This window comes from Mandrillus leucophaeus, unplaced genomic scaffold (genome assembly GCF_000951045.1).
Source record: "Mandrillus leucophaeus isolate KB7577 unplaced genomic scaffold, Mleu.le_1.0 Scaffold46, whole genome shotgun sequence".
Classification (NCBI taxonomy): domain Eukaryota; kingdom Metazoa; phylum Chordata; class Mammalia; order Primates; family Cercopithecidae; genus Mandrillus; species Mandrillus leucophaeus.
In genome coordinates this window covers 2765177-2776852 of record NW_012104920.1, presented here as the reverse complement: position 1 = coordinate 2776852, position 11676 = coordinate 2765177, and the positions used below count along the sequence as shown (strand labels likewise).

At 47.1% G+C, this 11676-nt stretch overlaps 1 pseudogene; it reads right to left on the bottom strand.

The window, feature by feature from the left end:
* Positions 1-323: 323 nt before the first annotated feature.
* LOC105549929 lies at positions 324-5208 on the bottom strand (annotated as a pseudogene).
* Positions 5209-11676: the final 6468 nt, after the last annotated feature.

The window sequence follows — 11676 nt, the reverse complement described above, 5'->3', positions numbered from 1 at the left end:
GGATCACCTGAGGTCAGGAGTTCAAGACCAGCCTGGCCAACATGGTAAAACCCCATCTCTACTAAAAATACAAAAAATTAGCCAGGCGTGGTGGTCGGTGCCTGTAATCTCAGCTACTTGGGAGGCTGAGGCAAGAGAATTGCTTGAACCCAGGAGGTGGAGGTTGTAGTGAGCCGAGATCGCACCATTGCACTCCAGCCTGGGTGACAAGAGTGAGACTCTGTCAAAAAAAAAAAAAAAAAAAAGCAGTAATAATGTAAAATAGCAGCTCCCAGTAATTTCTGCAGGTTTTAGGTTTTATCTTCTTCAGAAGTTGGCTTAATTCAGTTTGCCTCATTCTTGGAAGCCTCATCAAAATTCTCTGCAAGAGCTGGAACTTCTTCATCATCATCCTCTCCAGTAGCAAGTGGTGCTTTTTCATCCACAGATGGTTTGGGCAGAGGTTCAGCCCATCTTCCTAAACTAGTCAGACTGTCTGCATCATGCCGGCTTAAGGTGCTGGGTAGCGATTTCCATCAGCTGCTGTGTCTCAGTGTGTGTCTCAACTGCTGTACCTCAGCTTAAGGTGCTGGGTAGCGATTTCCATCACCTGCAGTGGTTAAAGAAGTGTTTGCTGCCAGAGATGCCTTAACTTTAGGATTGTTAAAGTGGATGACTGATCCTTGATCTACTTTAACTCGTAAGTGTGTTCACCTCTTCAATACCAGATATTGTTTGCCCCTAATTTCTTGGTTTTGTTTTGTTTTGTTTTGTTTTTTGAGATGGAGTCTTGCTCTGAGTCTTGCTCTGTCACCCAGGATGGAATGCAATGGTGCAATCTTGGCTCACTGCAGCTTCTGCCCTCTGCCTCCCGGGTTCAAGCGATGCTCCTGATTCAGCCTCCCGCGTAGCTGAGATTATAAGTGCCCGCCACCATGCCTGACTAATTTTTTTTATTTTTTTATTTAGTAGAGACGGGGTTTCATCATGTTGGCCAGGCTGGTCTGGAACTCCTGACCTCAGGTGATCCACCCGCCTCCACCTCCCAAAGTGCTGGGATTGCAGGCGTGAGCCACTGTGCCGGCCCCTAACTTCTTTAAGAGCTGAAGTTTTTTTTTTATCATCTGCTGTAGCTATTCTATGAACCACCTTCTTTCTACAACCAATTTCTTTCCCAGCAATGCACACCTGTGCCTGAAGTTTGGCGGGTGTTTCCTAGTTCATGATTGTCTCTTTCATCTTGTCAGAGCAGAAAAGGGGCCATGCAGGGGACAGGTTGGCACTCAGGGTTCAAGTAGACTTAGGCAAACACACGCGGGGATGCAAGATGGTGGCTCTGCGATTCTGACCTCATTCTTTAGAACAAAATAAATCTCTTTCTATGAATTTCCAGGCATACACATCCTCAGGCCTATTTTTTCAAAACCAAAGAGTTTATCAATATAGCCAAAGTCTATTTATCGAGAGATTTCACAACCAGTAAAAGTGACTTTAAGATAGTTTTTAAATAGAATTTTTTTTCTCCTTACCTGATTTCCATTTTCCCAGTTGAGGAAATTGAAGTCAGAGAGGTTAAGTCACTTGCTGAAGGTCACAGGGCTGGGACTGGAGCCAGAAGTGGGTCAGGATTCAAACCCAGAAATGTCTGGATCCAAAGCCAGGCTCCAAATCTTCACTTCCACCTCCCTTCTCTCCAAAGAGGAGGACCCCATCACTGGAACTGTCCCTACCAAATGCCGTTCAAAGTCAAGGCTCCCAGTGGAATTGCTTTCATTCATCATTCCCGGTGGAGAGAATCTGATTGGCCCAGCTGAGGTCATGTGTCCTCACTTTGGACAGATCGGTTCGCTAGGCAGGCTGAGGCTGCAGGACAACGGCTCTGAGTCACGAGGGCCATTCCTGGGGAAGACAGGTGTGCGAGCTGGAACGCCATCCGGAGAGGGACCTGCTAGTGATGAGCAAAATGTTATCAGGCAGAATCAGTTGACTTCATACCGCTGTGTACACGAGCATCAACAGCCATGCAGAATGGTCATAATATTTTACCAAATGTGCTCTGACTCTCCACCCTGAGCAAACTCCCTCTGGTCCAAGAGCAGAAAATGGAACTGCATTTCCTCTTTTCCTGTGCTCAGGCGTGGGGTGATTACTTGGCAAACAGCCCCGTCACATTTGGTCATCTAGGACATTTTTCCTACCCAGCGGCACCTCTTCCCAGATAGACCCAGAGACATTCCTCAAAATGTTCTGCTCAAACAAGCATGTGACAAAACAGCTTGTCAGTTTGTCTCTTTCTTGCCGAAATGAGACCGTGATGTCAAAATTCAGTCCTTTACTCATTTAGAAACCATCTGATAATGGAGCACTGGTTTAATTTCCCGGGGAAAATAAGATGCCTCTTGACTAGTGAAGCTCCCCATAACCCCAGGAAGGGGCATAATTATCTTCTTCAGAGTCAATCCCTTGTGGTTCCCCTAATTAATTGTAAACTATAGACGAGAGCTGTTCAAAAAGTAAGTTTACAAGGTTAATTACTGGTGTATTATGCGTAGCACAATTTTGCTGGGCATGTCTGATAGAGAAACTGATGATCAACTTTTGCAAGTTCCTCCTCACCGTCAAGTGGAGGAGTTGAGAGAAACAATGCAAAAGTTACTTCTACCTTTGGCAGGCTAGTTATCGAGGTACACCAGCATTATCAAGGGAAATCAGCTCTGCCCGTGATTGTGTGGGCCCTTGGCTCTTATACACTCCTACACAGGCAAATCCAATCACTCTCCATATGCACACATGCACGAGTGTGCGTGTACACACGCATGTGAACATACACAAATGCATGCATGCACACACATTAGCAGGTATTATGCAAAGGGCGTCAGCATGGAAGTCCAGAGAACTGATTTTGAGCCTCGGGTCTCATGCATTGGGGATTTTCTTACTTGAAGACAGAGTCACTCAAGGACACTCTGCATCCCCCTGCATAGTTCCAGCCTCCTCTTAGGATCAGGAACATTAATATGATCTGAGCTTAGATCCTTCCACATCCCTCTTTGTGGCAAAGATATACACACATATTTGCAGATTCTGTGTCCGTGTGGCTGAGTGACGCACATGACACAGGATACTTAAGGATTGGTTTGGACTAATTGTCACATGTTATTTCTTCTTTTTGGCTCCTGCCAGGAGCCTACTAGAACATAAGGGCGCTAGACAGGATTCCAAATGAAAAAGAGTCCAATCTTTCATTTCCCTCCTCTCCTGATAGAGACCCTAACAGCTTGGTGAGGAACGTGGGTTGCTATGGAGATGAGCTGTGACTAAATCAGGTGGGTACAGGCAAGGGTATTGCAACACAGGGAAGAAAGAAAAGGGAAAAGTTTGCTTCTTGGCTTGGGCTTGAAATATTACAAGACTGCTAAAGGGGAGGGACGTTGCCCTACCTGTCCCGAAATCCTTGCCTCTGCATTCCTATTCCCTATCCCTTCCCAAGAGTGGAGATGTTGGTCTGATGGGTCAGAGCCCATGTTCTGCTAGCAGGCAGGGTTGCTGCACCTTAAGAGCAGGACCTTGGCTGGACACCGTGGCTCACGCCTGTAATCCCAACACATTGAGAGGCCGAGGTGAATGGATCACCCGAGGTCAGGAGTTCGAGACCAGCCTGACCAAATGGTGAAAACCCGTCTCTACTAAAAATACGAAAATTAGCTGGGCGTGATGGCACCTGTAGTCCCAGCTACTTGGGAGGCTGAGACAGGAGAATTGCTTGAACCCGGGAGGTGGAAGTTGCAGTGAGCCGAGATTGTGCCATTGCACTGCAGCCTGGGTGACAGAGCAAGATTCCATCTCAAAAAAAACCAAAAAACAAAAACAAAAGCAAAAAAAGAGCAGGACCTTGGCAATACTCCCTCTTCCCCTTCCTGCCTCGGGTTGGAAGAAGCAGATGGCAAGCTGCAGCTCAGAGGGTGTGGAGGGAGCCACATAGGTATGGATGGGAGTCTGAGATGAGCCGAGGAGAGAAAGCCTTTGCCTCTGCCTGTGACGATCCCCAGTGGTATCTTAGAGGGTGAGCTACTGCCCCGGAAGAAGAAGGGAAAGGTCGTGGCGGACGGATCACTACGTGAACGGGTGTGGGAGCATCAAAGACAGCGCGCGTTTGGTGACTGCGGGATCACATGCCAGCACTGGGCAGCGCTGGGGAGAGAGAGGTACGAAGAGCCCCGAGTGTCAAGTGAGGACTTTGGACTTTACCCTACAGGCAACGAAGGCTTCTCAGAAGGGAAGTGACACAATTTGTCCTTTGGGAAGCTAAGACAGGTGGCAAGTGTCAGGAAAGGGTGGGAAGGTGGAGAGATGAGGGCAGGCTGAGACAGCAATCAGAAGCTATGGCATTCTGATCTCAGGAGGGAACAGTGAGGTGGAGGACAGGTCAGGGTGCTGGGAACAAGAATGAGTAGGAAAGTCAGGCACTGCAGGGATCAGGACTCACTGTCTACAGGGAGAGAGACAGCCGGCAGCTGAGATGGCTCTGGGGTTTGATCACTGAGGCCTGGGTGCATGGTGGTGCATTTACAGAGGAGCACACAGAAGAATGTGTGAGCACGCACACACACACGTACACACACATGCACACACACACGTACACATACACATGCACACACACGCACATGCAAACACATACAGATGCATATGCACGCACATACACATACACACACGTACACACATGCACACCTACATGTCCATACATGCATGCACACATATACATGTACATGTGTATGCACATACACACGTGCACGCACATATACATGCACACATACACATGTACACACATGCACACATGTGCACACATGTATATGCATGCACATATACATGCACACGTACACATGTACACACATGTGCACACATGCATATGCATGCACACATACACACATGTATGCACACACATACACACATGTATACACACACACCCTTCACTCCCCAGCCAGTATTTATCAGACCCCTATTCTCTGGAATTCTTTCCCTCATCCCTCCCTTACATGACTTAAATAATACCATTAATGACAAATAGGGTCACACATTCATTTGTGCATAGCCATATTCAATTGAAATTTTCTCCACCTAAATAGCTCTCTGAGGCAGGCCAATAGAGGCTCAGAGAGGATGAGCAGTGTGCCTCATGTCTCACAGCTGACAGGGTGGAGTCTTGACTTCGGACTCCCAGCCCAGTGCACCCCCTAACATGCTCCACTGAGGCTGGAACGAAACCCTGACATCGGCTGGACCAGCCGTCTCATTACCCTTCTTTATGACGGTTTGCATTGTAGTCAGGAAACTCCTGTTAATCGTTCTTTTTGCTGCCACCATCATATTTCCTTCCTCCAAAAAGGAGCGCAGGCAGGGAGATTATTTTGACATATTTCCTGAAGACGCTGTTTCTAGAGCACTTGCCTGATAAAAATGATATATTTATTTGGGACCGCCAAGAGCTTGCTGAAATGAGGAATTTATCTGCATAGCTTTTGTTATTAAAGTGATTCCTCTTGTTTATTTCCTTCTAAGCTACTGATTCCATCTATAATACATGAGTTTCAGGTAATAGAAATTTTTCAAGCAAGTAAATATTTTAATAACAACATTATGGTCTTGATTCAGTGTTACAGGCAGTAGCCTGGCATAGGGAACAAGCTCGACACTGGGAGGCTCGGGACCTGGGTTCTTGTCCTCACTCTGTATCTGTGCCCATGGGCAAAACCCTGTCCTCTATGAACCTCAGTTTCCTTCTCAGTGAAGTGTGGTAGCTGCTACACACCCTCCCTGACTCACGAGGGCCACTGGTAAGATCAGATGAGATGACAGCTCCAAAGGTTCTGGAGAGGTTGCAGGCTTTGCTATATATGGGCAGGGTCAGCATGAGATACTGACCAGAGTACAGACTTAGGAGTATAACAAAGAGACTAAAAAATACAGTGGCAGGCCAGGTGCCGGGGGCTCACGCCTGTAATCCTAGCACTTTGGGAGACCGAGGCAGGCAGATCACAAGGTCAGGAGATCAAGACCATCCTGGCTAACACAGTGAAATCCCATCTCTACTAAAAATACAGGAAGTAGCCGGGTGTGATGGCACGCGCCTGTAGTCTCAGCTACTTGGGAGGCTGAGGCAGGGGGATTGCTTGAACCCGGGAGGCAGAGGTTGCAGTGAGCCGAGATCACACCACTGCATCTCTAACCTGGGCAATAGAGAGAGACTCCATCTTAAAACAAAACAAAACAAAACAAACAAACAAACAAAAAAAAACAGTGACTTAAATGAGATAGTGTCTGTCTTATGCAAAGATGGACGGGGATCAAGAAAGGGTAAATGGCCTCATTCTACAAGATCATTCAGGGCAGGCCAGTCGACACTGCCAGCCTCAACATGAGACTTCCATCTCTGTGTCCAAGTGGTCTCCTATCATGGATGTTTCCCAACAAGCAAGAAGGTAGCAAAAGGGAATCAAGGTCAAGTGAGTTTGTCTTTAAGGTGGAACTCACATGGCACCTCCATTCACATCCCACTGGCTCAAATTTAGTCACATGAGTCACTTGGCTTCTCTGGCCACAAAGAAGGCTGGGAAATGTAGTTTCTAGCTTGGCAGTCATGTGCCCAGCTAGCACTTGGAAGATAGAACGAATAGTAGGAGACACTCAGCAGTATGGGGAAAATGACCACTCAGAATAATGGGCACAGATACAGAAGGGCCCACAAGATCTTCAGGAAAAGCAAACAGCCAACTGGGTACAGAGCAGGTCTACACTCATATGTCTGCCTCAGATATTCTATGCATATTTGTACTCATACGAGCACAACTGCAATCAGACACTGGCTCAGGTAAGCAAAATAATAATAGTGAAACTGAGCTTGCCTCCTGGCTGTCAAGGTGGTGCAGATTCAAGAGACAGATGGTGGTGGGGCTTAAAGTGATGCAGCCAAGTTGCAGAGAGGTGTGTGAGTTCAATATCTATCTTACCTTTCCAACTCTGGAAGGTTGGAACTCAACTGACATGAGTTCAGTTTGAGGACCACAAAGAGGGCGAGATCTGAACTGGCTAGACCTGAGAGGGTCACAGACTTTGGGACACACCTCAAGTCAGACATATCACTGATGTCCACTGCTCCATCAAGCTGGTGACCGTTCACCGTTTTTATTTTTGCCCAAATGGTCTACCTTCACCATTTTGATCCCCACCAAAGTCTGCTATCTCACACCCTTCAGCCACATGCATTGTGGTAGGACTAATGTCTGATACCCCAAACAAGGTGACTCTTGACCAGACTCAACCCTGAGCCCTGCCACACCCAGAACTCTTTCAAATGTTCCCCAGGGTCTCTGCTCTAAACCCAGGGGGGAATGCGGCTGGTGAGTGCAGCACACGTCGGAATCCTACCCCAGCCACCAGCCCCAGCTCATGGCAGGGGTCAGAAGCACCCCAGGGAAGAAAGAAATGTCAAAATATCAAGTCCAAAGTGTTCAAATGGGAGACAGTCCACCAGTGCAACTAGAAGAGTTCAGTCGTACTAGAAGAGGGCGAGTCTCTCCCCATAGTCTGTACCTTCAACAGGAGACCATCAGAAGAGCCTCTGGAATTCACCATGCACTATTCACATACCACTCAACATACGTTAACAGCTCAAGTGGATTCACATCAGCTCAATCATAATTATTTGTCAAAACCACTGTTTCCCTCATTATTTCCTGCTGAGAGTGTGAGATTATACAAATTTATGTTGTAGCTATCACAGATTCTAACAGCATCACAAAGGAAGAGAAATTAACCTCCTACTTATTAGAAAATGTTTAGCTCAACCCTCTAGGAGAAGTCAATTTACTAGGTTAAATTTTCTGAAATTGCGTAAAGACACTAGTCCAACAATGCACCATAACAGAGTGGCATTATCTGCTGTTTTACTACAGAGGACCAGCTGCCAACAACCTTAATGATTTACGGTTAAAATGTATTTACCAAGAAGTTATCATGCTAGTTATGGCCTGAACCAGAGACTGGGACCCACATTCTGTTTCCTGGAAGACTTGGGTCTTGGTGAACAGTAATAATAATAATACATATGGGATCGTTTCAGTTCTAGGCAAAGGATGCTGTGCTCAGCCAGTTACATACAAGCATCATTCCTCACATGGACCATGGCCATTCTTTCCTAACTGCTCTCCCACATCTATGCTGGACCCTACCCCACCCCACTCACATTTCATGGTACACCCAGAGTGATTAGTCAAAACCAAGATCTGATACTATCCTTCTCTCCCACCACAGGGCCTTTGCACAAGCTCTTTCTTCTGTCTGGAATCCTCTTTCTATCCCTCTTCACTTTCCTTCTCATCCTTCAATATAAGCCCTTTTTCATTAGGAGCAAAAACCAAAGTCTTTACAAGGACCTGCAGGTACGTGTCCACTTGCTGTATCATCCTAACAGGGGTACTCTTGAGAGTAACATGAGATGCTCTTAATACTTATGCCAGAAGTATAGGTACAAATGCACCTATCCTGGGCAATCCAGGACCAGGCGCTCCTGGCCTGGCCCTCCCCACCTCTCTGGTCTCATCGCCTACCCTATGCTGCCTTAATTGCTCCAGTATTCCTGGGCTCTTTGCTGCTCCTCAGTCATGCCAGGCCTAACACCCACCTTTGGGCCATGGTGCTGGCCATTCCTACTGGCTTCTCCCCGAAGTCAGCCAAACAAACTCCTTCACCTCCTTCAAGTTGCTGCTTAGATGTCACCTTCTTAAGCTCACCCTGAGTGTCCTGATTTTGGTTTGAGTTGGGTTTCTTATTTTGTTTACTACCATAGGAGAGTTGGGCATGGAGGACTCCAGGGCTTCCTCCAACTTAGAGGATGCTCCATCCCCGTGGGGCCATCGGGCTCCTCTTGCTGCCTGGCTGAGCTGCTCAGGTTGTCATCTAGGAGACAGATACCTGAAGTGTTAACTCTGTGACTGGGGGACAACTTTCATCATCTGCTTCTTTGCCCAAACCCATGGATGGCAGAGCTGGGTCACAGTGACATTGTGAATGTCACCAGCTGATATCCCAGACATCTGAAACACTAACATAGTCACCAATTAGACATACTGATTCACTGACGTCCTCTGTGATGATGGTGTATCCCTGGAGGGTAGTTCCGGAGACTCCAGGCAAAATGACCCAGCAAAGAATTCTGGACCTGTCCTTGCAGAGCCCCAGCTGTCTGCTCTCTGTCCCCACCATGCTAGGGAAACCTGGCTGACAAGCAATGCCCCCAGTCACAGAGTTAACACTTCAAGTATCTGCCTCCTAGATGACAACCTGAGCAGCTCAGCCAGGCAGCAAGAGGAGCCCGATGGCCCCATGTGGATGGAGCATCCTCTAAGTTGGAAGAAGCCCTGGAGTCCTCCATGCCCAACTGCCCTATGGTAGTAAAGAAAATAAGAAACCCAACTCAAACCAAAAAAGCAAGGATGGGGAAGGAATCTACTGTCTCATGTAACTGGGCATTGTAGTTTAGCTGGCCTTAGGCGTGGTGGGGCCCAAGAGGTCCAATAGTGTCACAGGACACTGTTTCATTGTGTTCTCACTAAATTCCCAGGGAGGGCCTCCCCGTGTGGCAATAAAGTAGCCACTACCAGCTCTAGACCTCCATCTTCCTCACAGCTGGTCATACCAGTGGAAGGAGAGAACCTTTGTTTTCGAGAGTTGCAGCAAAAATCCCAGAGAAAGCCCTCATTTGCCCAACTTGGATCACATGTCCATGGCTGAACCAATTACTGAGGCCAAGGCATGAAATACTTTGATTGGATACCCTGGGTCACATGCTTAGGTGGAAGAGTCACCCAGAACATATGGTTACCCAAAGCCATGTTGAACAGTCAAAAAATTATATGTGTGTCCCTGACACTAATCTAATAGGAAGGGGCTGTGTTGTATAAAGGGAAGACATGAGCTCTACAGAGCTCTGAAGTAGATATCAAAGACTTGACTTTGCCACTGTCTCTACGTGACTTCAGACAAGACGTTTTATTAATACTTCACAGAGCCTCAGATTTCTCAAATGTGATGAGGGGATGCAGTGCTCTGCTCTGCCAGACCCTAGAGCATACTATGAGGATGAAATGAGGAAGGACCGTTCTCCCCTAGAGAGGGGCCGAGGTGTCCATCGTCAGGAGTACAAGGGAGCAGGTATGCCCATGTTTCTGAACCACATCTCCAAGTTCCAGTAGGCTCTGTGCTGGAGCATGAGTTTCTTTTCCACTAAATAACTCAAAGGAAAGAACAAAGTTGCTTCCCACTTATTTGGTGTTTAGATGCTGCCTCCCTCCCACCACCTCCACCTGCCAGCCAAGAGGCACCATCTCTGAACCCAGAGGACGCAAGATCCATCACTCCTATACAGAGTTCACACCATGCAGCCGTGACCTGAGCAACACATCCACAATTAGCTAATGTGGATCATTTTCAACAGAAAACGAAGCATGAAATATGCAAAAATAATGAGCCCTTCACTGAAATTCCAGTAGCTGCTACAGGGTAACCAATTTGAATAGCAGTTGCAATTCCTAGGGAGGAAACCCCCCATTAAGAAGAACAATGTTGAAATGGTTATGTATGGACTCTGAAATTCACTCGATAATTAATCTGGTCGATAAACATGGTGGTAGTCCTCCCACACTATGCAACCTAAATGAGGCTTTTATTGAAATATTGGGTCCAGTTTCAGACTTAGCGGCTAATCTGAAGCAAGTGGGGATGTTGGCAATGGCATGAAGACCAATGCAAGAGCCAGAGTGAGCAACAGAATACAGAGATTGTCTTGTAGGCCTAGAGAAGACCTCCGTATCACCAGGCTGCCAACATCACAAGAGCCCAGTGTCAAGCACTGGCTTGGATGCCCCATGCCAAGCGTGTGCCAAGCTTCCAAACAGTGCTCTTTGGAGGTCACTAATTATTGCTAATTATTGGTCTTCCCAAACCCATCTGTGTGCAATGGGTAGCAACACCACGTATGTTTTCACAGCTCTCTCAGTTTTTTATGTCCTGCCTTCCTGGAACCCCCTCTAGCTGGTAGAAGAGAGACATTGAAAGCATCAGGCTTGGCTGTTGGACCAAGGTTCAAACACAGGCTTAGTCACTTACTTACCAGCTCTTTGCCCTGCAGTTTATGGAGGTCCTTTCCCAGTCTGTAAATAATACAAGTGCCTACCTTTTAGGGATTTTTCTGAAGAATAAATAACATAAGGGGTGTTAAGTACACCGTGCCTACCTTTTAGGGGTTTTCTGGAGAGTAAATAACATAATGGGTATTCGGTACTCAGCCATGTGTCTAACTGGGACTCATTGCTATCCATTTCTTTCACCCAAGACTGGTTCTCAGAGGCATACAGTTAACAAGTTGCTCTGCACCAAAGTCAGTTCCTCATGCACTCTTTCCCCCCACCCCCTTTTTTTTTTTTAAAGAGTCTTGCTCTGTCACGCAGGCTGGAATGCAGCAGTGCTTTCTTGGCTCATTGCAACCTCCACCTCCTGGATCCAGGTGATTCTTCTGCCTCAGCCTCCCGAGTAGCTGGGAGTACAGGTGCCCGCCACCACCCCCAGCTAATTTTTGCATCTTTAATAGAGACAAGGTTTCACCATGTTAGCCTGGCTGATCTCGAACTCCTGACCTTGTGATCT